This window comes from Vulpes lagopus, chromosome 2, assembly GCF_018345385.1.
Source record: "Vulpes lagopus strain Blue_001 chromosome 2, ASM1834538v1, whole genome shotgun sequence".
Classification (NCBI taxonomy): Eukaryota; Metazoa; Chordata; class Mammalia; order Carnivora; family Canidae; genus Vulpes; species Vulpes lagopus.
Window position 1 is genome coordinate 150,638,802 of NC_054825.1, and position 13,032 is coordinate 150,651,833.

The following is a 13,032-nucleotide window of genomic DNA, read 5'->3' on the forward strand; positions in this document are numbered from 1 at the left end:
ATCATGTGAGGTAGGGGGTTAAAGTACATTTTTACAAAATTATATGCATAACCAGTTGTCCCTACACCATTTATTGAAAAGACCATCTTTTCCCTCACTGTATTGCAGTGTCATTTTATCAATAAACCAGTTGACTGTATCTATATCTATGTATCTATTTATCTATTCCTGGACTCTGTTCTGTTACATTGATCAACCTGTTTGTTTTTTTGTTTTTTGTTTTATTTTGTTTCTGTCTAGAAAATGTTGTTAAAGCAGTATTAATGAGTTTGAAATTTTCCTCTTGGAACTAGGACAATGCTTGAGGTTGTGATTTTTACTTGCAGCCCTGGCTATTACCGTGACAGCTGGGGCGATTCATGCAATGAAAAGATACTGCATCTCTGTCTCCTACTGTTTTACCCATTTTCACCCCAAATCTTTATTCAGTCTGAATAAATGTGTTTGTCTCTTTATAAAAGTATAAAAACACATTTACTTGTTTATTGGACATCTTCTCTTCCTTGTGCATTATTTCAAAAGTAGATGAACATAGGATTTAGTATATTTTTTAAAAATAAAGAAATTAAGTTACACTTACTTATGTATACCTAAATGTATTTTTTCTACTATAAATTCAGTGAACTCTAAGTTTAGAAAAATATTTTGCTCTCTCACCCTGAAAAAGAATGGGTATTTGAATTCTACAAGGAAGTGATTTTATTCCAATCTAACCACCACTATGGGACAATACATCCTTTCTATTATAACTTAAATACCTATAATAAAAAAATATTGCATACAACTGCATTCCTAAAGTGTTTGCTCACAGGTACAGTACTGTAGGATCAAATAAACTTTGTCTCATGTTCTCATGTTTGGAGTAGAGTCATGTAGCAATATGCAAAGCAGATCCCCTGTTGGGATGTCTATTGGCCTCACAGGACAATAACTTGACTAAAACAAAGACAGTGGGCCATGCCCATCACTTCCCCATTTCGGTTCATGGATTTTAGGTTCCCAGTCACCAGAACAAAAATCTCAGGACCAAATTTACTCCTCCCTTTTTCCCATAGCTGAGCTTCAACTTTGATCTAATCCTCTTTCACAAATCCCTTGTTCCAACTACTTCTTTTGTGAACTCTCTGTTACTGATACTCTCTTGACCTTTATGTCAGGATGTTCATATTGGCTTAAACAGTAGGAAGATGATTATCTTAAATAGCAAGAAATATACAGGTAGAATGGCTCTGTCTCTGTTTCTCTGCAATCCTCTTGGCCCCACTCTACTGGGTGCTTGACTCTATACTCAAGCTTATATCAAGACAGCTATGGTAGTTCCACTTTCCACACCCAGCAGAGCATACCTTGTGGGTCTCATTGGCCATAACCAGGTCATTTACCCACCCCTGAAACCAATTGTTGGCAAGGATTTACCCAGGAGTCAGGGATGAGATCATCTTTCTCTGGGTCACATAAGGATAGATACCTTAACAAAGTCAGGGCCTTGCTGCCACAGAAAATTGGAGTTTGAATGGTAGCAGACAACCAACAGTGTCTGCTCCAGACCCTAACCACTTCAGTTTGAATAACTGCAGGTTTCTCCTAATCATGCTCCCTGCCTTTTGTTTTTAGCCCTCATTTTCTCAACATTTTTAATAAAGCCACTAATAATAATAAATAAAAATAATAATAAAGCCACTAATTCTCTTTCAATATATTTCTGTCATAGTCTTTTCTTAGTACTATGGTTGCTCCTCACTGAAGGAAGGATAAAGTCTGAACAAACACCTTGTCCTCCCCATTCAAGATCCCCACAGTGAGCCTCCAACCTGTCCCTTTTATCCTTCCTTCCTCCCTACTCCCTTATAATAGGGGTGGGCATTTTAAATTTTTCTGTAAAAGGTCAGATAGCAAATATTGCAGGCTTTGTGGGTCATGTGATCTCTGTTGCAGATACTCAGCTCTACCATTACAGTGCAAAAGCAGCCATACATAATATATAAACAAATGAGTGTGACTGTGTGCTAATAAAACTTTATTTACAAAAACAGAGAGTAGATCAGATTTAGCCCCCAGGCCACACTTTGACAATCTCTGCCTTTTAAGAAACTTCTTTACTCCACAGGGCTTTAAACTGATATAAGCGACACTCCCATTAGAGCCATAAGGATGACAAGGTAATGGTTTGAGGCAGGGCCACATGCAAGATACCTTGCAGGGTCTGGGCTTCATATCTGATGCATCATCAAAATTTACTATAGCAGCATGACTTTTTATAAATGTATTAATTCAATTAGATCATTACACTGATTCAAAGATCAAAAGATCCCGTAAGGCTGTGTTTCAAATCTTTTCCAGGCTGTGGTATGTGGATTTACTATACTAAGGCAAATAAATGGGTTTATTTCTCCACCATGTGGATAATATCAATTATCAATAATAATACCTGATACCTTTATCAGGTCAAGCTCTTCTTCCTACCCTCACGGGTAGATACACACTCTAACTCACACAACCTTTTTTCTTTTTCCCATGATACTATTGCTTTTTGTGTGTGTGGTAAAATATACAGAACATAAAACTTAACATCTTAACCCTTTTTAAGTGTATATTTTTAAGTGTACTCATGTGCAATCATTACCACCATCTCATAGCTCTTTTTGTTTTAAAAATTGACACTTTATACCCATGACATAACTCCCTATCACCTACTTCTCCTTGCCCCTGGCAACCATCAATCCATGGTTTCTGTCTGTGATTTTGAGTTACTCTAAAATATTTCACGTACATGGAATTACACAGTATTTGTCTGTCTGTGACTGTCTTATTTCACTTAGCATAATATTTTTAAGGTTCATCCAGTTGTAGCATATGTCAAGATTTCTTTTCTTTTTAAGGTTGAATAATATTCCATTGAATGTATGCACTATATTTTGCTTATCCATCCATCTGACAGTGGGCGCCTAGGTTGCCTGCAAGTTTTAGCTATTGTGCATAATGCTGTCATGAATATGGATATACAAATCTCTCTTTGAGACCCTGTTTTCAATTTTTTTTTTTGCATATATACTCAAAATAGTAATTGCTGGATCATATGGCAATCTCATTTTTAATTTTTTGAGGAATTGCCACATTGTTTCCCACAGTGGCTGTATCATTTTACATTCCCACTAACAATGTGCAAGTGTTCCAATTTCTACACATCCTCACCAACATGTTATTTTCCTGGCTTTTTGGCAGTAGCCATTCTAGGGTGTGAGATGGTATCTTGACATGTTTTGATTTGCATTTCCCCAGTGATGTTGGGAAGCATTGTCATGTTGAGCATTTTTTCATGGGCTTATTGGCTATTTGTGTATCTTCTTTGTAGAAATGTCAGTTGAAGCCCTTTGCCCAATATGTAATCAGATTTTTGTTGTTGCTGACTTTTAGGAGTTCTGCATATTAATCCTTATCAGATATATGATTTGTGAATAGTTTCTCTCATTCCTTTTTTTTTTTTTTTTTTTAAGACTTGACTTATTTATTCATGGGAGACATAGAGAGAGAGGCAGAGGGAGAAGCAGGCTCCATGCAGGGAGCCTGAAGTGGGACCCCATGCAGAGACTCTGGGATCCCACCAGAGTGGAAGGCAGATGCTCAACCGCTGAGCCACCCAGATGTCCCAGTTTCTCCCATTGTTTAGGTTACCTTATTACAATGTTGGCATTGTCTTTGGATCTGCAAAATGAAAAAACATTTTTTAAAATTTAGAATCCAGTTTTAATTTAGATTATATTCACCCAGACTCCTACAACAAACACTTGACCTCAACAACTTAGTTTGGTACAATGCTCAAAGTTGCCTTATCCTCACCATCGGGGTCAGGCAGTTCTACTGATGTCATTGTATGTGAGCCAGCATGTCAGAACCAGCCTCTTTTCTCACCTGGCTGTGCTGATGGGGTGGCTTCCATGCTTGCAGCTGTGATCCAGAGCTGAGTACAGAAACTGCCACGACACGGGTCACAAGTCACCTGCAGGATCTCCTCCTCCTCCTCCTCCTCCTCCTCCTCCTCCTCCTCCTTCTTCTTCCTTCTTCTTTTTACCATGCAACAAAACTTTTATTAACATTTTGAAAAGCTGGGACACCTGAGTGGCTCAGCAGTTGAGCGTTCTGTTCAAGGCCTGATCCTAGGGTCAAGGGATTGAGTTCCGCATCAGGCTCCCTGCGTGGAGCCTGCTTCTCCCTCTACCTGTGTCTCTGCCTCTCTCTCTCTCTTTCTGTGTCTCTTATGAATAAATAAATAAAATATTAAAAAAAAAAAAACGATGGTACTGTTTAAAAAATATTTTTTTTTTTGAAAAGCTATTGAAAAAACCAGTGATTACTGAAATTATTTCAGCTATTACTGAAACCAGTAATTTCTAAACTGAAATTGGGGCAATGACCAGAGCGCAGAGCAATGCCATCATTGGACAATAAGAATTCAAGACTGAAGAATTAACAGCCACCCTTCAGACGGAGAGTTAACTCTTTCTGGATGTTGTAATCAGAAAGGGTGTGGCCATCTTCCAGCTTCTTGCCTGCAAAGATGAGTATCTGCTGGTCAGGAGGGATGCCTCCTTTATCTTGGATCTTGACCTTCAAATTTTCATTGGTGTCACTGGGCTCAACCTCCAGGTTGGTCTTGCAGGCCAGGGTCTTCATGAAGATCTGCATACCACCACTCAGGCATATGCCATCCAATGGCATATGAAGTCCAGTTTATATTTTCTTTTGAAGCCTGTGTGTTTGGTGCCATATTCAGGAACTCATTACCAAATCCAATTTCCTAAAAATTTTTGCCATATTTTTTTTTCTAGAAGTTTTATAATTTTAGCTCTTACATTTAGGTCTTTGATCCATTTTGAGTTAATTTTTGTATATCGTGTTAGATAACACTCCAAATTCACTTTTTGCATGTGGATATCCAGTTTCCCTGGCACCATTTGTTGAAAAGACTGTTCTTTACTTATTGAATGGTCTTGGCAAGCTTGTCAAAAATCATTTGACCATATACGTGAGGGTTTATGTCTGGGTTCTCTATGCTATCCCACTGGCCCATATGTCTGTCTTTATATCAGTACTGTAGTGTTTTGATTACTCTAGCTTTGTAGTAAGCTTTGCAGTCAGGAAGTGTGAATCCTTCAGCTTTGGTCTTTTTCAAGATTGTTTTGGCTATTTGGGGTCCCTTGAGATTCCATATAAATTTTAGAATGGGTTTTTTTTTTTAATTTCTGCAAAGAATACCATTGGCATTTTAATAGAGATTGCACTGAATCTGTAGATCACTTTGGGTAGCACTAATATCTTCACAATATCAAGCTTTCTAATCCATGGGATGAGTTTCCATTTGTTTCTTCTTTAATTTTTTTCAGCAACGATTTTTAGTTGTCATTTTTAAATTCTTTCACCTCCTTGGTTAAGTTAACTCCTAAGTATTTTATTCTTTTTGATGCCATTGTTAATGGGATTTTAAAAAATAATTTCCTTTTAAGGTTGTACATTGTTAGTATATACAAATGTAACTGATTTTTGTGTATTGACTATATCCTGCTATTTTGCTGAGCTCATTTATTCATTCTAACAGTTGTTTTTTTTTTTTTGTGGTAGCTTTAGAGTTTTCTACATGTAAGATCATATCATCTCTGAACAGAGATATTTTTATTTCTCCCTTTCCAATCTGAGCATTTTCTTTTTCTTGCCTAATTGCTCTGGCTAGAACTTTCAATATTATGTTGAATAGAAGTGGTGAAAGCAGACATCCTTGCCGGGCTCCTGATCTTGGATGTAAAGCTTTCAGTCTTTCACCATTGAGTATATTTGCTATGGACTTTTTAATATATGGCTTTTATTATGCTGAGATCTTTTCCTTATATTCCTAGTTTTTAAAATTTTTTTTCATCATGAAATGGTATTGAATATTGCCAAATGCTTTTTCCTGCATCAACAGAGACTCATGTGGGGTTTTTCTTCAGTTTGTTAATATGTAGTATTATTTATTGATTTTCATATGTTGAACCATTCTTGCATTACAGGAATAAATTTCACTTGGTCATGATATATAATCTACTTGAGATATTGCTGACTTCAGTTTGCTGGTATATTGAAGATTTTTGCATCAGTGTTCATAAGAGATATTGGTCTGTAGTTTTCTTGCAGTGTCTTTGTCAGGCTTTGGTATCAGGGTAATACTAGCCTCAGAGAATAAGTTAGGATGTATTCTCTCTTATTTAGTCTTTTCAAAAAGTCTGGTAGAGAAAGACTGGTATTAGTTTTATTTTAAATGTTTAAGAGTTGCTTTAAATTTTTTATTTTTAGTTTTATTTTATTTTATTTTATTTGTAGAAAACATTTAATTCCCTTTCTCTCTCTCTCTCTTTTTTGGTATATATTCTATAGCTCTTTTCTTTGTGATTACCATGGGATTACATTTAACATTCTAAAGTTATAACACAAATTTGATTTTATGCCACCTTAACTTCTCTCCCCCCAGTAAAAAATTAAAAAAACAAGAAAACAAAAAGAAAATAGGATAGTAGAGTGAGAACAGAGACTCTAGAGTTAGGCTGTTTGGGATTGAATTACAGTTTTGCTGCTTCCTGTTTATTTGACCTTGGGTAAGTTATTTAACCTCTTTGTTTCTTCATGTGTATAATGGAGCCAATGATAATAGTCACTTAAGAGAGCTGTTAGGATGATTACATGAGTTAATTACATGAATTAAAAAACCTCAAGCATACTGTAAATGCTGAACATGAGTTCATGGAAGAATAAATTTGTTCTGTCCCTAGGCATGTAAAATTTCTATAAACAAAACAGGATCAGATCCTCCTTGCAGGGAGCCTGCTTCTCCCTCTGCCTGTGTCGCTGCGTCTCTCTCTCTCTCTCTCTCTCTGTCTCTCATGGATAAATAAATAAAATCTTTTAAAAAACAAAACAAAACAAAACAGGATCCGTATCCACCTAATTAGGCAGTCTGCTCTGTGTAGTCATTCAAGGACTCAGATGGATAATGGCTCTGTAATATTTAGTATGTTGTTTCCAAAATTTCCTTGGGGGTCTCCTTACAGCTTATTAAACTATAAAAGGTAGGGGAGCTCAGTGGAAGGTTTTTATGAGCCAGGTTTGGAAACAGGGCACATAATTTCCTCTCCATTGGTTAGAATTCAGTCACATGATCATACCCACTTGCAAGGGAGGCTGGAACATATAGTCTAGCTGGGAAAAGAGAAGTATATAAATTTGGAAGGAGAGCTATCAGTGTTGGCTATAGATGAGCATCTGGACAAAACCATATTGGTATTGGTATATCCCAGCAAAGAATACATTGAATGGAAATAGCTATAATGTCATTGGCTTCTACTCAGGTTGTTTTTAACAAAAACAGCTTTTTGAAACTGGTCATTGAGTATAGTCTAAAAATGTGGATGAAGACATTCTTCACTTCAGTACACAGTGTGCTTTCTAAGGAACACTAGGAAAAAAATGTCCCTCTGATCTTTTTTTTTCTTTTTGTCCCTCTGATCTTAATGCCAAAATAGTTATGTTTCCTCAAGGGAGAAGTTGTTTTGTTTTACTGCCCAATCTCGGAAATATTAATTAACTGTCCAATTGTGGCTTGGAAAGCTTAGAACCAATTTTATTTTTCCATCCAACTGATATTTACTGAGTATTTACTACATGTCAAGCTTCGAGGTAGATCCTGAAGATTTAAGAGAGAACAAATCAAACATGGCATGGCTCCTGCCTTGTGGAACTCACACTCTAGATGAGGGTCTGAGGGTGGAGGTGGAAATCTATAATAAACAAATGCATGACCACATAAGTACAATAATACCAATAAATATGAGACCAAGGTAAAGTTAAAAGGTCAGGAACTGATTTTAAACACAGTGAGTGGGGATCCCTGGGTGGCTCAGCAGTTCAAAGCCTGCCTTTGGCCCAAGGTGTGATCCTGGAGTCCCGGGATCGAGTCTCACATCAGGCTCCCTGCATGGAGCCTGCTTCTCCCTCTGCCTGTGTCTCTGCCTCTCTCTGTGTGTCTCTCATGAATAAATAACAAAAATATTTAAAAAGATAAATAAAAAATAAACACAGTGAGTAGAGCAGGAACTTCTCTGAAAAGGTAACATTTAACCTGAGCTGTACAAAGTTGGTGTACATCCAGCAGAAGCTTTGAGGTGAGACTGAGCTTGACTTGATCAGGGGAATAGAAAGGAGGCCAGAGTGACAGGAGAGTAGCAAGGGAGGTAGAGAGAAAGGCATGAAATTGAAAAGGGAGCCAAGTAGGACTTTGGGTATATGGTAAGGGTTTGGTTTTCATTCTAAATGTGTTTTAAGTAGGAAAATGATTGATATTGCTTGTGTTATGAGATGACTTTTGGCGCAATGTAGAAGTGGCATAGAAGCAGGAAGAACAGTCAGGTGATAGGCATCATAAGTCTGGGAAAAAGCAGATGGTACCTCAGTCACAACAAGCCTGTATATTCTGACAGGGAGCATGGACTCCTGGCTTGTGCCCGGGGAAGAAGAGGAGACTCAGTGGTTTGGCTTTATGCTTATATCCCTCCCTTTTCTTGGCCCACTTTCCATTTGTGGTCTTCTGTTGTATGTTAGAGATCCTTGTGAACAGCCGTAAATCCTTTCTGGATATTCTATATAAGTCCTAGAATCCTAAGATATAGATCCTTCTTTGTCCCAAAACTGATTCATCATATTGCCTAGAAAGAATAAATATTGTTCTTCAAGAGGTTTGGCGTTTCTGGGTAAATAAGATAATTAAGTTAGGAACACAGTTGGGACTTTTAGAAAAAGTGGACCCAGAAAAACCCAAACTGCTACTAAGAACAATTTATAAATGTAGGTCATGGAGCTCAGAAAGAAGTTTCTCTTTGATATTTCTCCTGGATTAAATGAAAGAGAGACCCTGGGGAATTCTGTGGACAGTGAGGGAAGCCTCAAGTGTGGTGCCTTTATAAAGAGAGGAGTTACAATTGGCGAACCAAGGGGTAACGTGGAGAGAGGAAAGTATGACAGAAGACTAACTTCCTCAAAATCAGGATAGTTATGAGAGTGCTCTGGTTTGAACTTCAAGAAGTTACTGGAAATGAATGATGTCATACACGCACATGTGCACACAGACATCTACTGAAAAGACACAGCAAATGTCTTCTGCAAGTGAGCTTGTGGCAAATTAAAGTACCGCGATTATCCTTAAATCTGCTAGGGGGAAAAGAGTCATTGACTGCCCAGCGTGGGTCTGGACAAGGAGTGAGTATCCTGGCTGTTGTGTCCGTAATGGAAATGTACTGCTCTCCCTCTTCAGGCCAGCCCTCCCAGCCAGTCCAATTTCCTTCCTTTCCAGCCAATGCATTGCAGCTTACTAACTCTGTCCACTCTTTTGGGTCACTTACTCCAGTAAGTAACTTACTCTGTCTCTTCATTCATAGTATCATGTCATGGCTCAGGCCTCTGGGTGGGCCTTCAACAGCCTTAGGCACCACATTTAACTCAACTATCTTCCTGTTTTATTGGACAGTGAGGTCATAACTTAATGACTTTAGACATGCCATATATGTAATAAAATGGTTGTTAAATTTGGCCACTGAATAAATAACATTTTCAGAAAATTAACAATTTGTAGAGATGTATTTATACGTATGAAGTATCTATGTAAAAAAAAGAAGTATCTATGTATATATATTTAGATAGATGATATGGACATATAGATATACACACATATCAGTGTTTGCATGTGAGAGAGATCAATAATGCATATATGCCTGTTGGATACCAAGTAGCTGCAGCCTATGAGGAAAGGACAGAGGGAACAGGAAGGGAGGGTCAAGGGACTAGAGCTGAAGCAAAGATACCCATGTATCTCCTACTTTTAATGCAAAATACGTCAGCGTCAGATAATGTCACAAATCCCCATAATTCTGCCCCTAAAGATGCTGTTCTCTTTTATAACAGGCCAAGGAGGGGCTTCATTCAATCCTCTTTCATTTGTCAGGTTTTTTTTTTTTTAAGATTTTATTTATTCATGAGAGACAGACAGAGAGAGAGAGAGAGGCAGAGACACAGGCAGAGGAAGAAGCAGGTTCCCTGCAAGGAGTCCGATGTGGAACTCAATCCCAGGACCCCAAGATCAGGACCTGAGCCAAAGGCAGACACTCAATGACTGAGCCACCCAGTTGCCCCTATTTGTCAGGTTTGATACTCTTAAGAGGTCTCTCTTTGACCAACAGGCTGAAGAACTCCCATTGGCTTCTCTAAAATTATCCCTCATATATGTTTTTTTCTGATTATTTTGGGAGTGTCTGGTTGAAGACAGATGGCCATTATTACAAACACTCATCAATAAAAGAATTTGGAGCTAGACTATGGGAGTTGAATCTCAGTTTTCCCATTTACTCCATATATGACCTTCAGCAAATGGTCTACCCTCTAAGTGCCTCAGTTTCCCTATTTATAAAATGAGACCAATGAGCATACCTACCTTCTAGGATTGTTGTGAGAGTTAATTGAGTTAATACACATAAAGCACTGGGGATTGCCCTGGCAGTATTTAGACTGTGGATGTTAGGCTGTATTACTGTTTTCCTCTCCAGCTAGGAATTACTACTAGTAGGACTGGTTGCTCCATTAATTCCTCCAGAGCAGTCCTCTCCCACACCGAGCCTGTGTGATGGAATGTCCCACCCTAGAACAGGGTCCCATGTGGTCAGGAAAGGAGGCTGGAATGAAATAAGTGGAGTGGCTGACTTCTGGTTTAGAGTGAAGGGCCAGGTGTTTCTTCACTTTTATCCACCTGTAGGAAGAGCTCGTCTGAACTGGCCAAGTCCGGATATGGTTCAGCCTGTGTCCATTCCTTTTCCATACTCAATTCATCTTCTATTACTTTCTGGGAAGTAGAAGGTACAGAGTCTCGTGGCCACCACTTGTGTTTCTTGCTGTACATTCCAGCTTTATTTGCTAAGGGAAATGCTCAGGATTATTGGCCAAGTGATGAGGAAAGCTTGAGGCTAGGAAAAATCTGTTTCTGACATGACTGGAGCAAAATACCCTTGGACATTATACCCTCAGAAGGTTTCTCAAGTCAAGTGACGTTTGCAGTCAAATGAACTTCCTTACTCTGACTTCCTAGAATAGCCAGATATTCAAAGAAATTGTATGGCACTGGTAGCCTAATGAGATTAGTAAATTCTCCCATTGAGTTCCTTCTCAGATCTGAAAAACTACCTGCTGGTGGTACAGAAACATGTTTGAAACTTGTGGGCAGAGACTGCCTCCAAATATTTGCTCTCCTACAAAATGACCACTGGCCCACTTGCCCTCCCACATCTAGGTCCTGAGTTGCTATAAAAACCACAAGTTAGTGGCTTTGTAAATGCCATCAAGCCAGGTGACTAGCTAATCTGTTTTTCTACAATATGTATTACTCTACCGGGACATATGTCTTCAGGTATATACCCTTTGATTCAGAGATACCACTTACAGCAAGTTTTCCCAAGGAAACAATCAGACAAGGGCCCAGAGCTGACTCGGTCGGGTCATTTACAGTGCTACTGTTTTGTATTATCAACAATATTGGGAATAACATAAATGGCCATCCATAGTGATGGCTTAAATAAATTGTGATGTAGCCATACAATGACATACTCATCAGTTTAACAAGAAATCATGGGATCTATAATTACTGACATGGAAAGATGCTCACAATATCTTTGATGAGTGATAAAAGCAGTTCAGTGGGCAGCATCTTAATATAATGATGTCTCAAAATTACGTTTATATATGTGTGTCCAGAGAGCTATAGAAAATTATGTTCACCAAAGTATTAGCAAGTATTATCTCAGGCATGGGCATTTGGATACTCTTTTCTCTTTTTAATTTTTATTTAATTTTTATTTTTCTTAAGGTTCATTATTTTTATTTTATTTATTATTTTATTTTTCTTAAGGTTTATTTATTTATTTGAGAGAGAGAGAGAGAGAGAGAGAGAAAGAGAGCACAAGCTGGGAAGGAGGGTGCAGAGGGAGAGGGAGAAGCAGGCTTCCTGTGAGCAGAGCCTGATGTGGGGCTTGATTCCAGGACTTAAGGATTGTGACCTGAGCCGAAGGCAGATGCTTAACTGACGGAGCCACCCATGTGCCCCTCTTCTCTCTTTTTTTAAATTTAAAATATATTTTACAATGATATACTGTGTCATTTTGCAATTAAGAATTGAAGTTTTTTATATTGCAATTCTGAGGGGGGAAATGAGCTAGGTTTTAATCATATTTTTACGAATAGGATCATGGGTTGAGCACATCGATCATGTAATAGCATAAGAATAAATAACACTTACTTAGTACTTACTATGTGCTAAGAGACCCCCTTCTAAGCACTTTCCGTGTCTCAAACCACTTAATCTATACAACATTCTACATTTTGTATTTACGCCTATTTTACAGATAATGAAACAGGTACCAAGAGAGAAAGTCATTTGTTCTAATTCCCACGGCTGATATGAGATGAAACGGAGAGTGGACAGAGGTCTGTGATCATGGCCCTTGTGCTGCTCTACGTACAGTTCACCTGCTCTTTATCTGCAGAGAGGAGCAGAAGGTGTGAGGTCTGAGAAGGAGCGAGCAGTGCTAGGAGTAGGACTCTGTCCTCTTGTTCTGAAGGCTCTTCAGCCTCCCCCACCTCCCCCCACCTACCTGTTCACTTAACTCCTCTTGGCTTCAATTTCCTCTTTTGGAAAACAAGGAAGACTTCTTAGACCTCCCAACTTAAAATGAGTAAGTCCCCTCTATACCATATATAGACCTAGTAGCTACTTGTAGTGTGGCACTTATGCTGCCCCTCACTGTCACCACCGACATCCTATCTCAGGCTGGGAGACAGGCTTCACTATCCTTCAATGGGCAAGTTGTCAAGACAGGTTAAGAGATAGTTGGACGTTTATGTGCCTACATTCACCACCCTCTACAATAATTCTGTTCATTTGTCATTATCCCCACTGGACGTGAGCTCCTCACA